Genomic DNA, 15,379 nt, shown 5'->3' on the forward strand with positions numbered 1-15,379 from the left:
AACCTTAATTTCAAAAGAGGAGGAATCCTTGGCAGATCTTAAAAATTGGAGACCAATCACCCTCTTAAATGTGGATTATAAAGTAGCAGCAAAGGCTATAGCTAAGAGAATTGAACCTTTATTACCTAAGTTGATACACTCGGACCAAACTGGGTTTGTTAAAGGTCGATACATCGGAGAGAATATAAGACTTATTAGTGATTTAATGGAACAAACAAAAAGGGATCAAACTACAGGGATTCTCCTTTCATTAGACTTTCGCAAAGCCTTTGATACTTTAGAATGGTCACTGATACAACATGCTCTCAGGATTTATAACTTTGGGACGAACTTAAGCAGGTGGGTAGAGGTCTTCTACAAAGACACTGGAAGCGCAATCCTAAACAATGGTTTCGCTACTAACTGGATTAAACCCTCTGTGGGTGTGAGGCAAGGCTGCCCTTTATCTCCTTTTCTCTTTATTCTGACGGCAGAACTAATGTCCAACAAAATTAGGCAGTCTGACAATGTGAAAGGCATCAACCTCTGTAATCACGAAGTTAAATTGAGCCAGTTTGCAGACGACACTAATCTTTTTTGTGCAGACGTGGGTTCGGTTGAGGAGGCATTGATTATTTTAGGAGAATTTGGGAAAATATCTGGCTTACGTTTAAACATTGAAAAAACAAAGGCTATGTGGTTAGGCAAGTGGGCTAATAATCGTAATAAACCATTAAGTCTTAAGTGGGTTCATTGCCCGACCAGATTCCTTGGAATATATTTATCGTATGATTCTAAAGGTAATGATGAACTAAATTTTAAAATTAAAATCCAAAAACTCCAAACGAATCTTGATATTTGGAGATCCAGAGACTTATCACTGTTTGGAAGGGTTCTAATAATTAAAGCACTAGGGATCTCGTCTCATGTTTACTCTATATCCAATATAGACGTTCCAAACGATGTCATAGATAATGTTAAAAGACGCCTTTTCTGGTTCTTATGGAAAAATAAGCGTGACAAAATTAGAAGAGCTGGACTTTACCAGGAATATGTCAAAGGTGGACTACGTATGGTTGATGTTGAGACAATGATAAAATCGTTACGTTTAGCTTGGATTCCTAGGCTTTTAAACTGTCAAAATCAGAATTGGAAGACGTTACCAGACTATTGTTTTAGAAAGAGAGGAGGTCTGAGATTCCTTCTTAACTGCAATTACAATGTCAAGTATTTACTCGATCTACCAAGGTTCTACAGAGAAATGCTCGAGTTTTTTAGGGAGCTAAGAACTCTTTATTCTACCAGGGACTTTCATGACACAATTTTGTTCAACAACAAGGATATCCTAATTGGTGGTGAACCCTTTTTTATCAAAGAGTGGTTCTTGAAAGGAGTACAAGAAATCAATGACCTACTGAGAAGCGATAGTAGTTTCTTATCTTTCAAAGACTTTCGAAGGAAATATGGCTTAACTAACACTTACTTTCTCCAATTCTATCAGGTCGTTAACGCTATACCAAAACACCTGGTCTCAAAATCAATATCAATGCAATATTCCGCCTTGGCTCATATCAATGATGTAACTTCTTTTCATCTTGGAGATGAGGTACGAATCAACCTTATGGAAGCGAAGGCAAAAGATTTCTATTGGCTCATAATTAATAAAACGTATAACGACAAGCATTCTGGTCCCCAACGTTGGGACACTACTCTCAATTTAGATGAAGAGTGACATTTTCAATTCCATTCGGGATATCAGCAAGGAAAATAAAATGAAAGAATTTCACTTCAAGTTTATACACAGAATTATCGTTACAAAGAAAGAACTTCACAAATTCGGAATTAAAACAGATAATGAATGTATTTACTGCGGGGATCAGGACTCTATTGACCGTACTTTCCTTGAAGGCCACTTCACTCAGCGCTTTACTAGAACTTGTTTGTCTTGGTTTAATGATAACAATAACACAAACTTTACTCCAAACAAAGAAGAACTCTTATTTGGAATCTTTAATAACTCCATACCATTATTAAAGAAATTTACACACTCTTATTCATCAAGCGACATATATACGCCAGGAAACTTAACGAAGAAGCATTGCTTCTCTCCGACTTTATAAAAAAAATTAAATTTAAATTTTCAGCTGTCGAAAAACGATATGCTCCTTCTTTTACCTACATTAGCTTCAGCTAATTTCTTAAGTAATAGCTGCCACGCTAACGCAACGGCTTATGCAGTTTGGTTTTGTGTGTACGTGTGTTTAGTATCTGCGTTTCAAATAAACTTCTGTCATATAGAATTGTATAGCCTGCGAGCAAGCCCCCCACCCCCAAGCTAGAGAGCTTGCTCGCAAGCTAAGAATTGTAATACGGTAATATATTATAACAACTTTGTAATAATAGTAGCATTGTAGTTGTTGTTGCTGTTGTTGTATTATTTTTTTTCTTTTCTTTAACTATTTGAAAAGTGTAATAAGTATTTATGTAGTGAAATAAAGTTCTTCTTCATTAAAAAAAAAAAAAAACTGTTTGGTCTCGAGACTTACCGCTTACAAAGTTGAGCTTTGGTTGACAATCCTTTACACGAATCGCCACGACACTTCAACCAAAACTTTAATTCGGAATTTTTCAATCGATTCGGATTTCTTCCATCCAATGAACTGCCAGGAATATCATCCTCAGTGAAAAACGAAGGACCGTAAACAATGTTGTTCTGAAAGGACGCCATAGTTGTTATGAGCTTGGCGGCCCTTGATGCCTCGTTATCATGCTACTCTCCCCAGATCGTCTCGGGCAGTCGCCATTTTGGAATAAGGCGTATAGAGTCGAACCAAGAGCTGCCCTTAACAGAATTTATGAGAAACTGTGAACAGGGCAGCCAATGGTTAAAACATCTTATTATATGGCAAGGTAGTCTTGAGGTAAATCTGCGCGTTCTGATTGGTTCTTTCTTGGTCAGGATTTTACCATACGGACCGTTTCCGTGGAAACGGTCCTAAGCAGTGTATTTTTGTTTAGGACAATTGCAAGCGGCAAATTTGAAACTTTGCAGCTAAAACTGCGAAAAGAAAATCTGAAAATACTTTCATTCTTTACAAAGAAACTACCCAAAAGACTGATTCCAACATGGACCAAAAAGAATATCATTTACAAAGCAAATTTTACTATCCCAAAGATCTAGAAACCTCTGAAACAGGCATCAGCGAAGGCCACGAAGCCATTGACGATTTCATAAACAAAGAGAGAAGTGAAAACACAAAAGGAAGACGTCTACTAATATGATCACGCTACTCCGTTTTATTGAAGCTAACGGCTTAAATAGTCAAACAATTGAAAGCCTACCTGCGTCCGAGCTTGACCACCTTTCGTCAATTGTTTTTATAAACGTACGCAGGAAAATGTGAATACGAGCCAGCAACATTTTCCAGTTTTCAGCGCAATATACAGCGATACTTATCTGAGAAGAAATATCCATTCAACATACTCAAGGACAATGAGTTTGAAAAATCGAGAAGAGTTCTAGCTGCAAATCACAAGTCACTAGTTCACAACTAAACACGACAGAAGAAACAAGCTGCAAGCAGCTCAGGCGATTGACGAAAACGAAGAAGATGCTCTCAGTTTTTGAGGCAGGGAAATTCGGCGACTCCAATACAGTTGCACTTCAAAGGACTGTGTGGTGGTTTTTATCCCTACACCTGGGTTTCCAAACCAGAGATGAGAGCGATGAGGACGATTGACTTAATGCTGCTTCTTTTAAAGTTGAATGTGATTTTCACAGCAACCTTTTCTTGATCCGTACTTTGTGATGGGCTAGTAAAGTTTCGACGAAACCAGTTTTGTGAGTTTCAAAAACAAACCGCAGCTGTTAAGATTTTCGTCAAATTCCGCTACAAATCGTTCTTGAAGTCTTTTCTATAATCAACATGATTACATGTAAACGTTTAGTAAATTTGCTTTTAAACTCGTGGTACCGAAGCTTGCTCTTTCTGGGTTGCTCGCGTCATCAAAAACACGTCACGCGGGAAACCCTTTGAATTCAAGTGACCGGAAGTGCGTTTTTATAAATAAACAAGTTTGCTCCGAGTGCCATATAATAAACTACTTACTAACCTAGCTTGCTCGAGCCGTACTGGGGAATATTGGCCCTCAGTCGTTTTTGTAAGGACCTCGCTGCACTCGGTCCGTACTGCCACGACCTCGGGCCAATATTCCCCAGTACGGCCCTCGCGCTCGGTTAGTAAGAGGTTAATATTTTTTATTGCTTGTTGAACAGGATGTGAACAGGAAACCATATGCAGCAAAGATTTGAGTGCAGCTGAGATCTTCAATTCTTATCGTAATGAAGTGGTTGCCCACCAATGTGGCACTCAGTTTATTTCAGTAAACAGGATGCAAATATCACTGGTTATGCAACTGATGTGCATTTATAAAGATCCAAGACTAGATCTGACTAAACCACTTAATGTGAACTTTGTTGGTGAACATGGAGCTGATGTTGGTGGACCAACAAAAGAGTATTTCCATGAGGCCATATCAATCTTAAGGTGGACACTCTTTACAATATTCAGCTGTTTGGTGGGCAAGAAGGCCATTTACTTCCCTTGTATGGGGTTGATACCATCTCTTCAGGTTGCTTCGAAATGGCTGGCAAGCTTATTGCCCATAATGTACTTCATGGAGGGCCTGGGATGGCAGGGTTGAGCCCAGTTGTGATAAAATACTTAGCCACAGGATCAATCGATGAGGCTAAGGAATATATAGACCATAATTATGACATTGTCAAGAGAATTTGCTGTGTGCCTTGCACATGTTATGTCTGTGTGTGCATGTGAATGTAAAAACTAAAAGAAATTGTACAGTTATATATGGTTGAAATTAAACAAAAAAGGAATTAAGACGTCTACTCAAAAAGGGCCATCAGTCAGAAATGGAAGAGCCCAATACATATATCTACTTTGATGGGGGGGGGGGGGGGGGTACTGCATTTTTGAAAGTGGCCTACAAGAGACTCAATGAAAGATCCACTTGCATGTAGTGCACGACATAAGCATTACCTTTAGGGTCAACTCTCCTCATTGCCTCCCTGATCCTTTCCTCTTGAACTTTATGACCCTTGCACAGAAGATGGCCCCGCATTGATTTGTAGCCACAGTTTGGGAAATTGTGGAGTATATCCAGAATGATAATGTCTAACTCCACTTCACTTATATCTGAGTAGCTCGCGCGAACCGGTAATTCAAATTCTTGTAGTCTCTTATAAACTGTTTTATTGCTGACACTGAGCATCCTCACTATGTCACTGCCCTTAAAACCTTTCTCTAGGAAATACTCAAGCTGATTTCGACTGATATATATATTTGGCCTCCCTTTATTGCCAGTTACTATCATCGGTCTGTTGTTGTGGACGTGTGCAGATTCCTCATTGCATCTAATCATAAGTGAAATGACATTATGGGCTTGACGTAACTTTGGAAGGAGAGCTGCTTCAAATGTTCCCCCAAGCCTCAAAACCAGCGAGCATAACCACTCCACCTTATACAAGCCATAATCAAGATCTGCATTGCAAGCCAGTTGATTCATAACATCAAGAAGTACCGTTTTTATGTTACTTTCTATAAGTTTTTGTGACGTTCGATGTTGACCCTGCAGGTGAGCCGCCATATTTGCTGTTATGTATCTGGAAAAGCACTCTAGGAAACAAACTTTTTTCAATAAGCCGCTGGCCCGATGGAATGACGTTTCTGATCCAATGACATGAAGTTCGATCTGGTGGCATGATGTATATAGTTCGAGTGAATGGTCTACGATCCAATAACAGGAATGTGGTTTTCTGGCAGAATGATGCATTGCAATGACATAAAGCCCCACATAAATATAAGATACGGTAGAATGACGTATGATCCAATAAAATGAAGTCCGATCCAATGACATGAAGCATATTGTCGGATAGAATGATGTATGATTCGGTGGCATGGCGTTAATGGTCCAATGGCATGAAACTCGATTCAATTACATTTTCGTCCCAATTCCCCCTCCACATGTTTGGAACATAATTTGTTTGTCCAATGAAACACACTTTTTAAGGACTGAAGTCAGTAGACAATCTACCTTTAGCTGCAGTCAAAGCAATTGAATAGACTGAGTTTGAAAAAAGAACGCAACTGGATATTGTATTGGATTGTGATCAGTCAGTGATCGGTATTGCCTATACTACCGGTTAGGCAACAGTATACTGAAAGGCATAAAAAAATTATGAAACTCTAGTCAAAATCTCTGCGTTTCTGAAACTATTGTTTTTGGTATTTTAAAAACCACAAAGCCACCAAAACTGTATAACATGATTAGCATTTTTCTAAAATTATGCAGAGTTTAACCAATGGTCTGTGTAGCAGGCTGAAAAAAGCCCTTATCCTTGTCTGAGATCGATTGTATTTTGATTGGCAATTTGCTTATGTTGATTCTTTGGCAAATTCCTTTCGTTTTGATTTTGCAAACAACCTGTAATTAGAATGACGTATTATTCTAGAAAGTGACACAGACATACTCGGGAAAAAATCCGAGGAACCCTATCAGGAGTCGAACCCAAGACAACTCCTGATAGGGGCACTCTAGAATAATACATCATTCTCATTCACTCACCAGGCTGAAAAAATACTATCACCTTTGTTTCGTAAACCTGTAACATGCTGTGATAGTTGCTGGCTAATACGGGGACATTTCAGTCAAAATTGCATTAAAAATTACATCACAGGTGCCCTTCTATATTATGGGCATTTGTCTATGAGAGGTGCACACAGAATTTGTAATGAAGATTTATGGAAAGGCACTGCTTAGTCAGCTGAGGGACATCTCAGCAGGGAGCTTTGGGCTCTGGCAAAGGAAGAAGGCTTAAAAGCTGCAATAAATTGGCAGGATGCTGATTCATCTTCTGCTAAAGGTCTTAGATACTCTTTTCCAAATGAACAGGAGTCAAAGATTAGGTTGTGTGGGGGCCATATAGGGAGGGCACATGAAATAAGGGGTAAATCCTCATTCACACCAGCATTTATTGCCCTGCACAAATCAGAATTTCGGTGAAATGCTGTTGTGCTGGCAAAAAACATACATTTGTTGCTACAAGAAACAAGCCTGCTTGTGGTTGCATTAGTCCTGCATTCATTCAAAATGCCAAGAGGAATCATTACTGTGCTTTGATTGAAGCTGACACCAGCCCTGAGAAGTACAAAGATACCACACTGACTCTAGGCAAATACCACAGCAGGGACATTCATGAGTGGGAGGGGGGCTCCTGTTCATTTCACCCACTAGTAAAATGTATGTGTAAGGAGTGTGTTGCGGATAACAATATGTTTTATCCAGACATGAAGTGCCAAGGACAGCCATATCGCTCTGCTCACCCGCTGAAATGTGAATTTCATGCGCTGACTTATGAGATAGAGTGTGCTAAAAGGGCAAACAAAGCAGGCCAAGTAATTAACCAGGATTTGGGGAAGGGGCATTCGAACTTACCAGAGGCCACCTTTAGTGTGTTGCCCAAATTTAGGGCCAAGGATACAAATCTGCACCAAAAGCACTATCAAGCCTCAACAAATTTGGGCTTGCTTCAAGCCAGCATGACCTGGTGCTACAGGCAAAAGGGACCGCAGTACCATTGGATTGTAGAATTGTATTCACAGATTGGACTGCCAGTTCTCAGTGGAGTTCAGGAAATGGTATGTATCAGAAATCTTTAGTTTGAACTAAAAGTATTCAGACAGGTTACAGGAAATGAAAATAGACCATTGAAGAGACAATACCGACTAAATCCAACCGTTTTTAAAACTTTTGATGAATAAAGTTTTATGGTTTACAGTTCTATTTCAGAATACTTTCATAGATTACACACTTTTCTATCCCGGAGTAATGCAATGTAATGTGTAGCACTACACTTTCTCTATAGTCATATTTGGCATAACAGTAATTGAATATTTCTATGTCGTTGTCATTCAAAAGACAAGAAAATATTCAATGCTAGTAATCCTTGAGCATATGGAGACAGGATCAGATAATGGAAATGTCCATAAGTTGGCGCAAATGTTATGTTTAATTATTTTTGCTAGTGCCAACAGGACAACGAAGACAGAATGAAGCAGTTAGAGCGCTACAAAACAGATGCTGAAAAAAAAAGGTGCAAAAAAAAAATCGTGCAGAGGAGCAAGAATTAAGGTAAATAAGGGTATTGGTGACTTTTGACTGTTTTTTTTTTCAGCTACAGTACGAACTCATGATGGGATGGAGACCCTTGGTCTAAGAACCGTCGGAATGAAAGCAAAATTCGTAGAAGAAACACAAAAACTTGCAGGTACATTGCAGCTTCTAGTTTATGCTGTCAGTTTTTCTACTTTGAAACGGAAAAATCGGGTCACTTATTTTGAAGGCTACTGAAATATCTTAGAAACTGTAGTAGGAAAATTGTCTTTGTAGTCCCAGCCACTCTTGTGTGAATATGTTTCAACATCAGTCCATATGGTTCCTTGCCCTTTGACATTATTTAGAACGAAGTAAGAACAGAAAAGTGATTCATGAGTTAAATGCAACTTTACAAATTCAACAACTATTTCAAATGTCAATTTAACTTGTAATTCGAGTTGATCCAAAGAGTAATAATTAGATTTGGCACATGTAAAATGCAATGTTTATCGTGGGCCCAATTGTAGTCTTTGCAATAGACAGAATACTGTGGAATAACTCCATTGTTAACTTAAATTACCCTCTATATTCCAGAAGGATGTGCTGACAGAAAGAAGGACAAACTTGGAGATGTATAACCCAGAAAATTTACAATGGTGGATCGAATCTTAAATAATGCTGAAAAAAACCTGTTGAAAAGCATGGATCGGTCTATCTATGATACAAAGTAAGTTGAGCCAATTTTAATTGAAGACATGGGCAGCTCATGACCACATGTACCTTAAAGAATCTGTCCAAGGGGGAATTTCATTACTGTTATTAATCATTTCATTTTCAGTAAATAACTCAAAATCATGTTATTCTACATGTAGATTTCTTGTGTTGTTATTGTGTCTCTGTGTAACTACCGGTAATCCTGTGCAAGTACCAAAGTCTAAAGCAGCAGTCATGATCCGAGCAATCTCCAGCACCCTTCTAGAAAGAGAGTTAGTCCAGGTAACCACTCCATTACACAATATCTCGAGAGAAAGTGTTGTGGTGAAGGTCTAAATTCTTGCTATTGTTTGGTGTATCTTGAGCTCAAGAAATGTAATGCTGATAGTGAAGGACTAATACCAGTGTTCTTGCTTAATTATCAATACTATTAGTCTACCTAGAAAACACAGTTAGTAAAGGTCACCGCTCCGTTAAACAGTATCTCAAGAAAAAGTGTTGTGGTGAAGGTCTAAATAAGTTCTTGCTATTATTTGATGTCTCTTGAGCTCAAGAAAAATGTTGATATTATTGATCGTGAAGGACTAAAGGTGCATTTCCCCTCCGTTAAACACTATCTCGAGAAAATGTGTTGTAGTGAAGGTCTGAATAAGTTCTTGCTATTATTTGATATCTCTTGAGCTCAAGAAATATGTTGATATTGCTGATAGTGAAGGACTAAAGATGCATTTACGCAACAGCAACAGTGTCTCGAGAAAAAGTGTTGTAGTGAAGGTCTGCATAAGTTCTTGCTACTATTTGATGTCTCTTTAGCTCAAGAAATATAATGTTCATATTGTTGATAGTGAAGGACTAAAAATGCATTTTCGCAACAGCAACAGTATCTCGAGAAAAAGTGTTGTGGTGAAGGTCTAAATAAGTTCTTGCTATTGTTTGGTTATCTTGAGCTCAAGAAATAAATTATAATGTTCATATTGTTGATAGTGAAGGTCTAAATATCAGTGTCCTCGCTGTTAGTTGCTGTGTTTTCATCTCAAGTAAAATATGTTGAAGCAATGTACCTTAAAGAAAACAAATGGCAATAAATTGATGTTCAAGTTGTTTGTTCAAAGTGTATTTTTCAAAGTATTTGCATTGGCCTAGATGTAAAACTCGAATCCCTGCTCTGTTTATGTAAAAATCAAGGTCTGATTTATCAGAATCATTCCTGTAAAACTTGAATCCGTAAACTGGATATATAACAATCCAGGTCTGGTTTGTTGGAATCCATTCTTGTAAAACTCAAATCCCTAGCCGGTTTATATAACAACCCAGGTCTGGTTTCTTGGAATCCATTCTATAAAAACGTGAATTCCCAGCCTGTTTATGTAACAATTCAGGTCTGGTTTGTTAGAATCCATTCTTGTAAAACGCAAACCCCAAGCTTGTGATCTTGCACAATTTAGGGCATTAAAGTTTGGATCACGCAAAATCCAAGTGAATGAGGAAAGTTCCTATTCCTGGATAACTCAATTTCCCAGTCTGGATTTTTCCAGTTTTCCATTTTTTTGGTATCTGCCAAATCCAGACAGAGAACCAAAATTGGATAAATTGCACTTTTTCCAAGTTTGGATTAGTAACGAAATCCAAGTAAAAACCAAGTTAAATCCAACTTGGAAATTTGAGAATTTTTTCCAGTGGACTGTACCTTAATTTTTCTTGTGATTTTCCTCTTTTTTTTAGCCATGACTGTGACAGGTACACATGATGCGTTTCGAGGTTTTATCGAAGGGCTGAAAATGGCACAAGTTGGGTATAATTGAAGGCACTGTGGCCCCAGTAGTTATAGAGTCGGCGGTACCAGCTCAGTTTTGAAAATTCTGAAATCTCAACTCTGAAATCCAACATAATTATTAGTCCTATAAATTGGAGAGGGGCTACCAGCTCAGTTTTCAAAATTCTGAAAATCCAAAACTGAGATCCAATTTCTGAAATCCAAAATCGAAATCCAAAATCTGAAATCCAAATCCAAAACTAGATCAAGATATTATTAAGTAAGAAATCAATCCAATCCAATCTCGAAATTCTTTCCATGAATACCACTGCTTACAATAAAATGTAATAAAAAATTAGTATCTGAACTAATCCAGAGTCAACACAATTATTCCATTGCATGACATTCTCGGTAAACAGGAAGTTGATGATCTCATTCTCTGGGACTTTCCCGCTTTCGTCTAAATTCAGTCTATTGTTTTCAAGGTCACGAGACAGTCATATGATTTTTTAACCCAAGGACGAATTGTCCGATGCATCAGACAGATTCTTTGTTGAAATCAATGAAGTTGAAGGGAAGGAGTATTTCAGTAAAAACATGAACAAGAAACGTTTCACGGAATTTGCAAGCTACCTTGAAGGTTTTACACAAAGGATTGTCATTCACTTTCCAAATACCAAGGATTTTGTCTACAACGAGAAGAAAAAAATGTTGGAGAAATTTCCAGAGCTTGCAACATCTTCTAATCCCTCATCAGGACAAAGCAAGTTTGATGTTGTGAAATATAAATTAGATTCTTCAGTGAACAATGAAAGACGCATGTGTTACCGCAATGTTGAGATCAAAACGAGCTCACCCGAAGAGTGTGTAGAAACTGTCAACACATTAGCAAGAGCTGTCGAAAATGCACACAGAGATATTTTATATTATTCTTCCATCCAAGGTCAAATACTTTCAAATTTGAAAGATTGTTGCGGTCAATCATTCACTGTGATTTTACGAAATAATATCAACATTTCAAAGTCACACGCTTACTTTTTCATGAAATTTCACAAACTTGCGTTGGAATACCCAAGACTTTTGAAATGTGAACTACCGCTTAGCTATTTTCAAAAAAACTTTGCAAACATTAAGTTGATTTGTGAAAATGAGAAAATAGTATGGAAGGCTTGAAGTAGTATATGTTCAGCAAAATTAACCCTTGTTAGTGACTTCCCTTGGAATTTCCTTCCTTCCCGCATACTAATTTTTGACTTCCTTCATACTAATTAAGTGCCTAGTCAGTGCCTTCCCGCATACTAATTTTTTTACTTCCTCCATACTAATAAGTGCCGAGGTTTACTTATGAGCGTCACTCTTGCAAAAAGGAAACAATTGACGTGCCCAGGCTTGTCCGCTCTATACCCACCCTGATTGGATATTGCAGAATCTATTATGTTTTCCAAATAAAAGTGCGCTTTTGTTGATCGCATCATTTCACCATTCGATCTCAAGCTATATTTGCTTCGTTCTTGTTCCGTTCATTTCAAACGTTCTCTCCAGATGGCTTACTCTGACCTGAATGCTATCAAAAATGCTATGGTTACTTCTTCATGGAACTGCCTTAAAAAAAGTGTCCTACGATGTAGAAAGCGTGTCTCAAGAAATTCCTACCTTGATTCTTTCTCCTGAACGTAATCTGGAAGCTGTTACTGAAGGTTTAAAGCGATGGAAGAAACACGCTGGACTTTTAAGCTGGAATCTAACCGTTCATTCATTATTACTGCACAACGATGCACACAGTAGCCGCATGTTGACCGCAGCTGTGTCTTGCGGGATGGCGGTCCAACTTCTGGTCGTTCAATTGGAGAAATTGTTATTTAATCAGAAAGAGAAAAGTGCGGAAGATGCACTGTGGTTGCAAATTCAAGGTTTGGTGAAGAAATTTGGAGTCCTTCTGCTTAATAGATTCACAAGAGAGCAATGTGGCGTAGATGATTTCTCGCTTGAGAGGCCTGGTATCGTCGATCCAAGCAAGACAGTGGGAAAGTCCACAAAAAGTCGCCAGTGCTCTAAAAGGCAAACCCCTTTCAAATACGCTCTCAGCAAATTCTTTGCCAAATGAAGAAACCCTCCAAAACTAGCCATCGAGATTCCCAAGGCAAGTTCACGACCAAAACTGCAAAGACAAAACAGGGTTATCGAGCAGTGATGAGGAAAACAGATGCGTTTTACTTGATTTGTGATACTCGTGCTGACAGTTTTCTTGAAAAACAATTTGATTGTATATCAGTGTTAAGTTCATTTTCTGAGTCCTAATAAACCGTTGATGTATAAACCTATCTGTCTTCTAATCTTTAAATTTCATTAAAGCACAATACTGCAGCTATGTTAACGAATTTTACTCTATCTCGTATTAAGCCAAGAAAGCGTATGTGCACTGAAGTGAATTATGTTAACTCAGTTGATCAAATTTGCATGAGAAATTAGAACCTTTTTGTTTAACTAAGTACCTTTATATTTGGGCTGCATGTAAAAGAAATGTTGAGACACATAACCGCTGTTAGTCAACACGGATTTGTTTTGGTTAGAACTTTATTATGTTTTTAACATAAAAGCGCCAACGTTCAAGCCTAGCCACAAGTCCTTGCATTTTTGCTGGAGTTAATAAACGTTTATCGTTCAATTTTCCGTTTTTTTCTCCAATTTCCATCATTTAAACTACCGAGTACTACTTAGAAGTTATTATTTCAATTTACCGCTTGAAAAAGGTTTTTTTTTTTCTGAAAACGGCACATCAGAGTCTTAACTTCATACATGTGGCCGCCATTGAATGAAAACAACCTTTCAAATGATGATTTGCTTTGACGTCACACAGGAAGGGATGAGTGGGTCCCCTCCCTTAAGATATACGCGCCGATAATGGATTTTGATTGGACGTTTTTCTCTCAGGGACCAACACGTGGTTTTAAAACTGACAGACAAACCTATTTCTTAACTGACTAAATCACCAACTGATTGACTAACCAACTCCTTGACTGACTAAATCACCAACTGACAGCCAGACCAATTTCTTAACTGACTAGATCACCTCTGCTGACTGACTAACCTTTTGACTGACTAGACTTATTTAAAATTGGTTTTCATAGTTCAACTGACTAATTAGGGCCAGCTAATCGAGCTAACTAATTTAGCTAATTAAGTTATGGAAACGGAATTGTATTTGCGGCAGAAATCAACGAGTGTGAGAGCAGCCGCTGTCTCAATAATGGAACGTGTGAGGATGAAATAAATGGCTTCAACTGCAGCTGTCCACCACGTTTTGTCAGAAACAGATGCGATAGGTGCGAGGCAATTTTGCATAATCGCACAAAACTGCAAATATCAAAGAATGTGAGGGTAACCCGTGTTTAAATAATGGCATTTGTGTTGCTGCAAGTAACAGCTTTAACTTCAACTTTACGCGTAGAAACCTGCAGTAGCTTAGTGTGGGTTATTTACAATAAAATCATGCAACGGAATTTTGCATGGTTTTTCACTGATCCGGTGCCAGGTCCTCAGCATTTAACGAAATGGCGAACATTAGCTTCAGGGGCAAGAATCACAAAATTCTACTTGGTTAAGATGCATCCTTATTGTTGTTGTTGTTGTTAAATCAGAAAAATACTCGTCTGGCCGCATACAATTTATCCAGGGAAAGTTCTGTAAGGTGATACAGAACAATCATGAATATGAAAAACAAAATGACTGAACACAGTGCTTATTTATTTACAATAAATTCATGACTTTTTTCAACAGAAATCAACTAGTGTGAGAGCAGCCCCTGTCTAAACAATGGAACCTGTAAGGATGAAATAAATGGCTTTAACTTCAGCTGTCCACCTGGCTTTGTCAGAAACAGATGTGAGACAGGTAAGAGAATTTTGTGCACTAAGTATTCTGTGTTTAAATAATGTAACCAGTGTCGCTATAAGAAACAGCTCTAGCATCAGCTTTTTATACAAGAAAAAAGCTAAAGTGTGTGTTATTTACAATTAAATTGTTGAAAGGAACCTTTTTTTTAACTTGATCCAGTGTAACGGCCCCAGCCTTAAAGTGCCCCTAACTCCTAAATTTGTTTTTGCATTATGACAAATGTAAATGACTTGGAGATGATTAAAACAAAAATTAAGAAAATTAATAAAATCCTCACATTGCTATGGATGTTTAAAGTCGCAATGTTCTTGTTCACTACTGCACTGTGAGAGGTCTGGGTCCTAAAAGATTGATGATGTCAGCCGGGGAACTGGGTTTTTCCTTTGTTGATGATCATTTTCCCACGGAAAACTCCACGTTTCTCTTTTTTAAAACTTATTATGAGTGAGAAATGTCACGAAGTAGTTCAAATTCTGAGTGTTCAATCGATTCAGAGGCCTTAGGTTATATTCCTGACTACGACATTGAGACCAAAGATAATTGCAAGTCGAGTTGCTTGAGAGATGTGTGAACGGCACTGAATGAGTGGATTCTTCTGGGTAGTTTGCACTCGTGTCAGACATCAAGCTCATATCAAGCTCATATCTTGAGCTTACATAATGATGGCTGAGTTCCTTTTCAATGGATCCCCTGATAAAAAGCATATTTCTTTAGTACGTGTATATCAGTTACAATTCATGACGTTCATTGGATGTCCACTCCTGTCTGTTAGCTAACGGATGAAGGGCTGTAGTGATTGAGCTATTTTGTATTTCTTATCTGTTTCTTTCCTTAAATTCTACTTGTATAGATCTCAGACAAGGCTTG

General features: G+C 38.1%; 1 long non-coding RNA gene and 2 pseudogenes across 1 annotated transcript in view; 2 read left to right on the forward strand and 1 right to left on the reverse strand.

Moving 5' to 3' along the window:
- The first annotated feature begins 2,714 nt into the window (after positions 1 to 2,714).
- On the forward strand, positions 2,715 to 4,818 carry LOC146474889 (uncharacterized; annotated as a pseudogene).
- A 1,135-nt stretch (positions 4,819 to 5,953) lies between these two features.
- On the forward strand, positions 5,954 to 8,186 carry LOC146474890 (uncharacterized; annotated as a pseudogene).
- A 4,491-nt stretch (positions 8,187 to 12,677) lies between these two features.
- The window catches only part of LOC146474891 (uncharacterized), a 49,609-nt gene continuing 46,907 nt past the window's right edge, over positions 12,678 to 15,379 (reverse strand). The window contains exon 4 of the long non-coding RNA XR_014866093.1: positions 12,678 to 12,776. This is a non-coding gene — a long non-coding RNA (uncharacterized LOC146474891). The remainder of the gene's footprint in view (positions 12,777 to 15,379) is intronic.

This window comes from Pavona decussata, unplaced genomic scaffold (assembly GCF_977016875.1).
Source record: "Pavona decussata unplaced genomic scaffold, jaPavDecu1.1 SCAFFOLD_87, whole genome shotgun sequence".
In the NCBI taxonomy this organism is placed as follows: Eukaryota; Metazoa; Cnidaria; class Anthozoa; order Scleractinia; family Agariciidae; genus Pavona; species Pavona decussata.